At 40.0% G+C, this 11,381-nt stretch overlaps 1 pseudogene; it reads left to right on the top strand.

The window, feature by feature from the left end:
* The first annotated feature begins 1,538 nt into the window (after positions 1–1,538).
* LOC111758332 (U2 spliceosomal RNA) lies at positions 1,539–1,681 on the top strand (annotated as a pseudogene).
* Positions 1,682–11,381: the final 9,700 nt, after the last annotated feature.

Genomic DNA, 11,381 nt, shown 5'->3' with positions numbered 1-11,381 from the left:
AGACCAAAAAAAATAGATTTGCGGTTGTCAAAGACTGGGGAGGTGGTGACTGGAGAGAGCTGTAACTGCTAATGAGTATATGGTTTCTTTAGAGGATGATAAAATGTTCTAAAATTAGTCTATGGTGGTGTTTGCACAACTCTGCAAATATACTAAAAACCATTGAATTGTGGGTGTTTTCTATGGATGAACTTTATGGTGTGTAAATTGTTTCAATAAAGTCATACATATACACTTTACAGCATTGGGAAGTGCTTGAGAACAGAAAGTTAAGTCAATGGCAGTACTGACTGGGAAGTTTCTGGCTCCCAGAAGCATAAGCCTAGAGTCGGTAATGTCAGCAGCACAAGTCTGGACACCAACAGTGCCAGGAAATATTCCCCCAGGAGAACAACGGTTCTGATATTGGAGAATTGGGAATGTTCTAATCAGAAGCATGTCTAGAAACTGTGGAACATCAGGAGAGAAAACCCAACACATTAACCAACATTTGTACAAAATTCATGTGAATTTTGTGTGTGTGTGCCAGTGAGTTGCTATGTAGTTCAGGCTGACCTTGCAAAGTAGCCAAAGGGGGCCCCAACGCTAAGGGATCCATCAGCCTCCTGAGGGCTGGGATTACACGCATACACCACCATCCCGACCATGCTAGTTTTAGATGCTTGGAATGTTAAAGTCAATAAAACAGACCAAGTCTCCATGCTCACTCAGTTTACTTCCTAGTGGGAGTGCACAAATATTTACATATCACTATGGACTGAATTGTGCTCCCCATCTCCAGTTTATATGCTGCAGCCCTAGATGGCATTTTGGACTTCAGATTGTGAAAGATGATTTAATTTCAGTGGGGCTGAGGAAATAATGGGATGTGTGCCATTTTCAGATGAGATCTTTATATAAGGACACAGCAAGAAGTCAGCTGTCTACAAGATAGGAAGAAAACCCTCACTGGAAACTAAAGCGGTTGGCACTTTGCTCTTTGCCCTCTCAGTTTCCAGAACCATGAGAAATAAGTACCTGTAAATAATAATTTCTTTTTTGGTACCAGGGAATTGAACTGATGACCTTGTGCATGCCAGACAGGCACTTGTGCCACTGAGCTAAATCCTTAGCCCTTAAAGATCTATTGGGTAAGGCACCTATCTATGATATTTTGTTACACCTATCTGAGCAAACTAATGCAGATAGACAGACAAATCGACAGGCAAAGATCTGAATAGGAAACCACACTGCTTGCTATGGTTTGGCTGTAGTCTAGGCCTCACCATCTAATTTGTTTATCGATGTACTGATGTTGGGAAGTCTGATCTTTAAAAGGCAGGACGTATTTCTCCTGAGGTTGGATTGACCCTCATGGGAATGGATTAGCTCTCACAAGGGTAGGTGGTTCCACCCTCTCGTCCCCCTTCTTTGTATTTGCCTGCTTGCCTCTCACATGAGGCCTTCCGTGCGTCACTGTAATACAGCATAAAGCCCTTGTTTGATCAAGAACTCCCCTGCACCCAGAGCCATGGGTAACTAAGCCTCTTCCTTTATAAATTATTCGCTCCGCCTTTTGGCTAAGATCAAGTGTAGTATCTGTTCTTATCAGTTTAATATAAATTATTTGCTCTCCAGGATTCTCCCATAGCAACAGAAAATGGCCTAGGACAGCTGGTTTTACCAGTGGAGAGGAGTCCATGTTCCCGTTTGAGCAGAGGTGCCCGCTGTCCAGGACGTAGCCAGCTGGACCAGCTGGCCGCACACCTGAGATCCCTCCAGCTGTAAAATGCTGGACTAGATGATCCTCCAAAGGCTGTCTGCCCATTTCGCAGCTGGGACTGTAATTCATCTTCTAGGCTTGTTACACACTGTGCTAATGCTCAGGCTAGTAGAGAAGGGGCCTTAGCATACACTGACTCTCCTGATTGTCGTTCTCAAGGATTAATTAAACCTCTAAATTTGAATTTTGCTTCCAAGTTAGCAATGTTTCCTTCCTGAAGAAGAAACTGCGTGTCAGACAGAACAGCTCTTTCTGATCCTGCTCCTTCTCCGTGGCGCCTTGTTCCCTCTGCTGTGTGCTGCTCCTGGAGCCCTTCCTTTCCCGCTAACGAAGGAGCAGAGCTGCCACCTTCTCTGAGGTTCTTTTGATTCAGTGACATCTGACAGCTTCATTGTTTCACTTCTTTTTCATTTTCACAGAAAAACTGTGAAGAGTGTAGCAGCCCCAGATAATAATTTTTAAATTATGCAGACATTTTGTAAAATTGGAATTTTCCTGCTTCTCTTGCCTCTGAAAGCTCTGACTGGGATGTCTCGAATGAAAAAGATTTTTTCAAGTTTTTTTTTTCTCTTGGTTTCTCCAACTTCTCTGAGCAAGTGACAGCCTTTACTAATACGTCCTTTGCTTCCTGGGCACCATCTACTACCAAACGCACTAAGGAAAACAAAGCTTTTCTCCTGTTAGCTCGCCTATAAAGTGGAATTGAGGGGCACCCTCAAAGAATTCAGGGCACATGGCACAACACAGTTTGTGATGGCAGAAATACTCTTTCCTGATGAGGCTCAAAGGATCTTCATGTAACTGATAGCAATTTGATTGTCCCTTCTGAACTGCCTCTCAGAAAGGAAAACAGAAATGAGATTTAAAAATATAAAGAATGCTGAATCTCCTTCTTACATGCAAATAATAATTACAAGGATAATTAATAAATTTTTAAAATAACCTCCCCTCTTGGTATTCTTGCATAAAGGGGTAGGAGTATACTTTGCTATATGAGGGGTAATTGGACAAAGTCCATCAAATTTTTTAGCACGCAAAGTTTCAATTATTCCACATTTCTAGGAATTTATCCCACATGACTTCCAGGCATGGAATCAATAAAGATTTTTGTGAGATATTATTTTTAAGAGCAAAAACTTAGATGTCCGAGATGCACTATATCCATCATATATATATATCATATATATGGTATGTATATCATATATATGGTATATATATCATATATATGGTATGGAATATATTCAGTAATATACTATTACTATTAAATAATGTATTAGTATATATTAAATGATATTAGTATAATGCTATACTAATACTATTAAAAAGCTATTTCTAGTCAGGTATGGTGACTATAATTCTAGCACTTGGGAGGCTGAGGCAGGAAGATCATTATGAGTTTGAGGCCAGCTGGGTTACATAGTGAATTCACAGCTGGCCTGAATTACATGGTGAGCCCCTGTCTCAAGAAAAACAAAAAACGAAAAAACAAACAACAACAAAAAAGAACCATTGTGAAAGGGCCGTGTACAGAGATGTGTAGTTATTAATTTCATTTGTTTCATATACAGAAAGTAATGGCTTGGTTTGAATGCTCACACCTTTCATTGGTATCTTTTTAAAGCTTTTGTACCATTTACAAATATTATGTATTATAAAAAGCTAAAATTTCAGATGCCATAATAATAATATAAAAACCTATAATAATGGCTTACATGCATTGAATTTTGGAGTATGTGAGATACTGATTTCTAAACACTTTGTGTGTGTTGATTAGATTCCACCACAGCCTTGTCATGTTTATGCTATCATCCTCATTCCACAAAGGGAGGACAGACAGAGGCTGTCTAACTCACCCAAGAATTCACATGTAATCACGGCAGAGCTGAGATTACAACCCGGGGAGCCTGGTTCCAAAGACATATTCTTAACCACCGCACTACACTGCCCCTATGGAATGTCACACACCCACAATGAACCTAATTATAGTGTGGCCAGTATCAACTCGGACACCAGACTCAAATGTGCAAGAAACACACTAGTTCTTTATTTTCTCTACCAACATAAAACTAACTCTGATTCCCTATATAGTTCCACTGATAGAAAATGAGATCTCAGTCCTTATCACAGCCCCTCCCCTCCCAAGGGCTGTGCAAAGGTCTCACGTGGCACAAAAGCCCACCAGGGGCCCTGTGCCTTGTCAGTCCACACCAGCTGCCCCAGAGATGTCTGCTGGGCTATTTCAGTTCTCCTGCCACAGCATGTAGCCCTATCCCTGCTCCTACACCTGGATGCCAAACTACTTTCTTGGGAAATTTTTTCCTTTCTTTTGTCTTTTGCCTTCAAATCCACGGATCATACTCTCTTCAGTGAGTTAAGTTTTATCTCAAGGCATCAAGATCATTCTAAAAAAGGACAAACTCTAAAGTGAGAAATTGTGAAGGGCTTATCTAAATTGCTTAGATCAAAGGAGAACAGAAAAAGACAATTGGAAAAAGACAATAAAATTAATGTTTCAGTAGTTACCCACCCCAGCCAGAGTCATGGCCAAAAACAATAATTTTGGATTCAGAACTCAACCTCTTCATCAGATTTCCCTCTGCAAGTGTTTGAATTTGTGTGTTATGGAATGATGATTGTAACAACAAATTACATCTTCCATAAGCATAATTATTCTATATCGGGGTTGGATCAAGACACCGTATTATTAACACTTGCCATTTAAATGCTAAAGCAAACAAAGGACATGCATAGATGAAGAACTGAGGGGCAGAGACGTTACAAATAAAAATCAGCCTATTTCCTGACCTCTGCTCAGCTCACCAATCTGTAAGTGTGGAAAGGAAGGGAAGATCACATTGCAGAGAAGGAAATGTTCAAAGCCAAGGTCCTGGAATCAAAGAACATAAGTTAGATAGAAACCACATTGATTCTGAACTTTGGGATGGCTGGAACAGGCAAGAGAAACGAGATGTATGATCTAAGCATAGAATCTTTCAACTACAGAAGCTTGGGTAAGAGTCTGCCCCAAATTCCATCTGCTACCAATGAATTCGGAAAGGAAATATGTGGTGAGAGCCAAGCCAGGAAAATAAAGTCCAAGATGGGTGTGCCCCTGTGTATTGAATAATTGTGCCCAGCTCAGCAAGTCTGGATTCCTTTATCCTTTGGGCTACTGTCCATTTGAATGAGCAGAAAATATTTGATCTCAAGCAGTTTCAATCCCAACTCCCCAACACACATGACTCCCCCCACCCAGTTTTTGTCTAGGTTTTGTGGAGGAAAAGGAGCCCCTGCAGTACTGTACTGGTCCATATTTGTTTGAGAGCGCTCTTGGTCAGCTAATTCCTGGTCCTTTGCTCCACCTAGTGGATTATCCGGGCTAGAGAGACTGGAAGGAGAAAGGCGATGAGAAGGGTGTACTTTTGCTGATAAATCTAGACTTCTGGTTTTTTATTGACAATGTGCCACATCCAATCAATCCCTGGTCACATACATTGAACTCTTTCATTTATTACCACTAAAGGCAAATGTGTACCTGTGAGCCAACAGAATCAAATGCATTCCTTTTCTTTCTTTTTAACATAAAAAAGCATTATATGATCAGTAGCCTTGTATCAGCATAGAAAAGCAAATTTCTTTCTTTCCTTTTTTTAAGAAAAGCATATTTCACTCATAATTATTTCCTATGATGGCTAAACATAATCAAGTATTGATGGGGTCATTTAATTAAATAATGGCCTACCTACTTACTAGTTCAGGGACTCTTTTAAGCAATAATTGGTTAAATAGTGATAGGACTCTTTTTCAAAGGATTTTAGATTCAATTGTAGAAACAGATGAAAGAACATTATAATGTATGCAAAGCTAAGAATTTCAGCTTCAAAGAGATTCAGAGCTGACTGCTACACAAAATCCATATGTAGAGATAAAGATTAGTATCAGTGTGGGTTTAAGGCAGTAGAGTATATAATATTAACTCAAATATCTATACTGGTTAGCTTACCATGCAACTGTCAGTCACCAGCATTAACATCAATCAAATCTTTGTTCTTTATTCCTTGATATTTGATAGTTAACTTTTGTCATGGGTCCATATTCTAGAGGACTGGGGGTTTATAGAGGACTGGGGAATCCTTTAAAACCTTAAACCCCCAGTCCTCCAGAATATGATCTTCTTTGGAGATGGGTCTTTATAGAGTAAGTTAAAATGAGGTAAGGTGAGCTATAATTTAAAATCCTACATTTTAAGGCCTGGGTTTTAGCTCAGTGGCCTAAGTGCCTGCTTGGAAAACGCAAAGTTGTGAGTTCGATCCCCAGTATCCAAAATAAATAAGTAAACAAAAAAATAAAATCCTATGAATTTATAGAAATGAGAAATTGGAGGGTAGACAGACACAAAGGTAAAAACACCATGCAAACATGAGGACAGCCATCTACTAACAAAAGGGAGAAGACCAGAAAAAATTCTTGCCTCAAGAGAAAACCAATCTGCCAACACTTTGATTTTGAACTGTGCAATCTCTCTCTCTCTCTCTCTTGCTCTCACTCTCGCTTGCTCTAAGAGCTCTCTTTTTTTTGGGGGGGGGGGCGCGGTTGGTACCAGGGATTGAACTCACAACCTAGTGCTTGCCAGGCAGGTGCTTATGCCACTGAGATAAATCCCTGGCCCAATATCTCCATTTTTTGTTTATTTGTTTGTTTGTTTTGTTTTTTTTTAAGACAAGGTCTCTCTATGTTCAGGCTGGCCTTCAGCTCACTTTGTAGCCCAGGCTGGTCTTGAACTCACAATGATTCTCCTGCCTCGGCCTCCCAAATTTTGGGATTAGAGCGGTGAGCCACTACGCCCAGCTGAATATCTCTGCTTTTTAAACCAGTGAGTTTATAGTACTTCGTCACAGCAGCAGTCTCAAACAATATAATTACCTCTCACAAATGAATAAGAAGATCTCTACAAAATAAATCTATCCAATGCTAGAGTTGGAGGTATCTCAGAAAACGTATTGCTCAACCCTCTTGAAGTAAATGCCCAAGATCACACAGTAAGTTAGACTTGATCACATTTTAGCTCAACTTTCAGTCTACCAATAATCTGTTACAATCTGCCAGCTACTTCAGAGGTAGTGGCAAACCAGCTAATTATGATTGTTAGATCTGAAATATTATTGGAGAAGTTCTCTGGGAGCACAGTGTATAACTGTAGACCCTTTCTCAATATTTGTCAATGGAAGTATGTGCTAACTAGGAGAATTAATTGCTTGCTAGAAGGTAGCCAGAAGATCGATATCCAGGAGGGCAGCAACTTGACCTTTGGCTGGGCTCAGGGGCTCCATCATCTCTCCAGATAGGCTCTGAGGCCAAGATTTGGATTCTATGGGAAGGCTTCCCTTACCCCAGTGGAGATGATTCACCTGGGCTGCTTATTCACCAAGAGATCAGCAGCTGGGGTTCATGTGAGCAAAGTGGGGGTGAAGGGATGGAGAGTCTGAGTAATGCTTCATAATGGGTGTGGAGACTTGTTTTAATGGGAGGCACACTGTTGATTGAGGTGTGTGACAGCTATCACTTGGGAACCATAGAAGTCTATCTAACATCAGACAGAAATCCAGGCTCAATTCTGCACCAGAGACCTTAGAAAAGTTTCAAGAGTAACTGGCACTCAGTGCAATCAGTAATGTAGCACATGGTGCCTGCAGCTTCAGCTGTCTTGCAACCACCGAGCTGCAAAAGGGGAGAAGGCATCTGATTCATTTTATCAACTACACTGGACTGGAGGGAAAACACCTTCACATTTATATATTTAAGAAATGCGGTTCAGTCTTGTATCAACGATGGTATAAACAGATGGTCATTTCCCCTATACAAGAGCCTAATTAGCATTAATTTGGGCAGAAAGGAAGGTAAAATCTACAGCAGGGACTAAGCATTGGTTTTTATATAACCTTTTAACCTCGCCCTGAAACTTTGAGGGGACCGTGACTGTTCACTCCCTGAGAGATGAAAGATACACACATTGCATGTAATTAAGGGACAGAGATGTTGACTTTGCTCTTGGTTTTGCTTCATGCAGTGCTACCACTAGACATCTAACTGGGTATTAAGTAGATTATAGCTGTGCTGGAGAGTAGACATTATTTTTAGGCCTACATCCTTGTCTCCTTTGCCCAGCAGGAGTGGTCCCTTCTTCTTATGGGATTTAATACAGTTGTGGTAGATTGACATTATGACAATCCTTCCCATACCACATAACTTCTTGTAATAACTTTGCTACCACTCCCATACAGAGATGGAATCTGTTTTTTTCCTTGCCTTGAATCTGTTTAACAGAATGAGGCAGAAGTGATGCTCTGTGACTTCTAGACTTAACTCTCATTTTTGCCCTCTGAGAAGGCAGCTATCGTAGGAAAAAGCTCAGGCTAACCTGAGTGCAGCCAGCCTGGGAAGCTTAGAGATGCACTGTCTCAGAAAAAAAAATTAAAAAGGGCTAGGGTTGTATCTTAGAGATAGAATACTTCCCCAGTAAATGAAAGGCTCTAGGTTTAATCTGAGGCACAGAGGGAGGGGGCAGGAGGAAGAAAGGAACAAGAAGAGGAGGAGGAATGAACATGGGGAAGGAGGAAGAGACTGCTACTACTTAGCCTAGATTACTGAAATTGTAAGAGGCCCTGCCCTGTGGGGAGAGGGAGGGAGGGCTCAGCCTTTAAGGCCTCCCTGTCCCAATCCCAAGTATGTGAGTGAAGCCATCTTCCAGTTTAGCAGAATATGAGTCCAGGTTAGATCAGGAGAACTCTCCAGCTAAACTAAGTTTTGGAGGATATCTCTTATATAGCAATAAATAACTGAAATGTCAATATATTTAGGGCTTGCAAGACATTGGAGAATGTGGGAAGCCCTGTAATTGGCTTCCACCTTATATCTGCAGGCCACATCACCTTAACTCCCTCTAGCAGTTAAGTTTGGTAGTTAAGCAGCACCTTACCTAGCTTGTTTGGCCTATTCAGGGATTATGTTAATCAGCCCGCACACAGGAAATTTGAAAATTTGAATTAACCTATTATCCTCGGTCTTGCCACTGTTGCTAAGTTACCTGCTGATGTCTCAGAACCTCCCTCCTCCCCCAATATCCTATATATTTGTTACTTTTTCCTTGAATAAACAAGACTTGATTAGACTTCTGACTTGTCTCCATTCTTCTCATCTCTTGTCCCCTTTCATCCCCACTCACCCTCTAGGGTCTCCGTGGACTTACCTGCAGGCCGGGATAGGAGAACTGAAGGAACAGGTGCCAAGAGTAGCTTCTAGAATAATACTGCTATTTCTTCTGTAATTGAAAAGCTTGACTCAAAAAGCCACACTCTACCTTTTAGCTAAAGAATATGTCACCTTAATCATGATTTGGACATGAGAAAGTCCCTACAAGATCTATCAGCCTCCGAGCCATACCATAGAAATATCTCAGATTAGCAGAATGGATAATCAATATACAGTCAACCTTCTTGTTTTCCTCACCTAAATATTTATGAGCATATAATTAGCAAAAAGTAAATTATGTCTGGATCCCTAGCTGCAAGGGAGTCTGAGAAATGAAAAATTTTGCTTTTTAACTACTTGATGTGGGAAGATATAGAAGGATTTTTCTTTGTTCTTTTTTCACTGCATAAAACCTAAAATAGTGCCCACATATAAAAGATGCTCATCAAATAGGGTTAAGTGGTTACATTAGAGTAGTGCATGGTGGTGCATACCTGTAATCCCAGCACTTGGGAGGTCAAGACAGAAGGATCTCTGGGAGTTAAAGGACTGCCTAGGGTTGCAAAGTGAGTTCAAGGCTAGTTCAAACTATATAGTGAAACCCTGTCTCAAAAAAAAAGACACACAAAGAAGTCTGATAAACAAAAGATATAATTTAAAAGTGAAAGTCTGTAATTAGTTCAAAATGACATTCCATATGCCCAAAAATTCATGTTTCTGTTATTTCTCTTTATGAATGTAATTGAAACATGCTAAATCCATTTGTTTGCAATACATTTTCATTAGAAAAGATGAATTTGGGAGAGTGGGGAGACGTCTGACAGGCAAACTCTCCATTATTTTTGCTTCCCATGGTTTTGGCCACCACCTCTCTCTGCAGGCTTGTTCTTTAGGGTACTGACAGCTTGATTTCTCTGAGTAATGTCACACAAAGGAAATTAGCTCAGTATGTCTTCTACTGAATTCCATCTGTGGCTCCATGTTTTAAGGTACTTGTGAACAAGGCTACAGAGCAATTTTGATAAGACAAGGCAATGTTCCAGTCTCCGAGAATATTTCCCCTAAAGAATCATTTTTTAAAATATCATTGAACAGCCTGAAAATTCCCCATGAATGAGCAATCTCCTGCAATATACAGAAAGCTTTTCAGGTGTCATAGCCATAATAGCAGGTGGTTCCTCTGGGTAGAAAAATTGTGGCAAGGATAGAAAAAAAGCAAACTGTTTCAATATTCTGGGTACAACTTTCCCCAAGTGAATCACTCCCATATGCCTACTTTTGCCATGGGCCCCTTTCCAAAGGAAATGATTTGTGTGAATGGAAATGTGGGATGCTTTCTGGTGGGCAAAACTTCAGTGGTGCTCATGTTTGGCAGAGTCGATTAATTGTTAGACCACTCATCCACAAGTCTCAAAATACAAAACCCACTCAATACTTGCTTTTGCTTCCTTGTAATAAATATATAATCTCATTACAAAGATTCAAAAGCACTTATTTAAGGCAAGGCTGCTTCTGGAATTTCATGTAAACAGATTTTAAACACAAGGTCATAAGCAAAATGAGACTAGAGAAATTTGCAAGAGGCGGGCATTTTTTTTTCACTGTTTGAGACAATACAAATAGCTTAAAAAGCAAATATTTATTCTTTTTGTGAACTTTTGTTACATGTAATATGAAAATCTTGACTAGCAAAAATGAGTTATTTTCCAGATAGAAGCCCAACAAATGTGGGAATTACGAATTCTTCGTATTTTTTTTCCTTTTCCATTGGGCATCAGACTGGTATTCTTATCATTTTCAGGTAAACCGAGTCTCTTGCTGTTCCTATCTCAAAGTAGTACAAATTGTGTAAGGCTAAGAAGGAAAGATGTGGACAGGAAGATCATTAATGCAAAACTTGACTTTGTTTCAGTGGAAACCAACTACACTGAAAAATACAAAGGAAACACAGTTATTAAGCTGATTAGCTGTGGCTCTTCTAAATCACACAGTAGTAACGCCTGCTTGCTGTGTGAGCTTAGGGAAGTTCTTTAACCTGTCTAGTTTACTTTCCTGACTTTTATGGTGTGGATATAACCGACTATCTACTAACTAGGGATTGCATGAAAAATATTTAGAATACCATCTGGCGCACAGTAAGCATTCAGTAACTGTTTCCCCATTTTATTTCTTCCCTTTAACCAAAATATCAGCTGTACATGAGAGCAGGAACTTTGTCTTTGTTCTATAACCCTAGCATCTGTTTTATGCATAGTAAGCCCTCAATGAACATTTGCTGAACTGATTAATTAACGAAAATAACTAGGCCTTGAGATTTAAAGTCCAAGAAAATTTATTCTGATTTTCACAATTAGTGAGGGAAAAAACAGAT

The sequence above is a fragment of the Cavia porcellus genome, unplaced genomic scaffold (assembly GCF_034190915.1).
Source record: "Cavia porcellus strain 051 isolate PalLab524CR breed Dunkin Hartley unplaced genomic scaffold, mCavPor4.1 scaffold_29, whole genome shotgun sequence".
Classification (NCBI taxonomy): domain Eukaryota; kingdom Metazoa; phylum Chordata; class Mammalia; order Rodentia; family Caviidae; genus Cavia; species Cavia porcellus.
The sequence above is the reverse complement of the archived record's forward strand: the minus strand, read 5'-3'. Positions and strand labels throughout refer to the sequence as shown.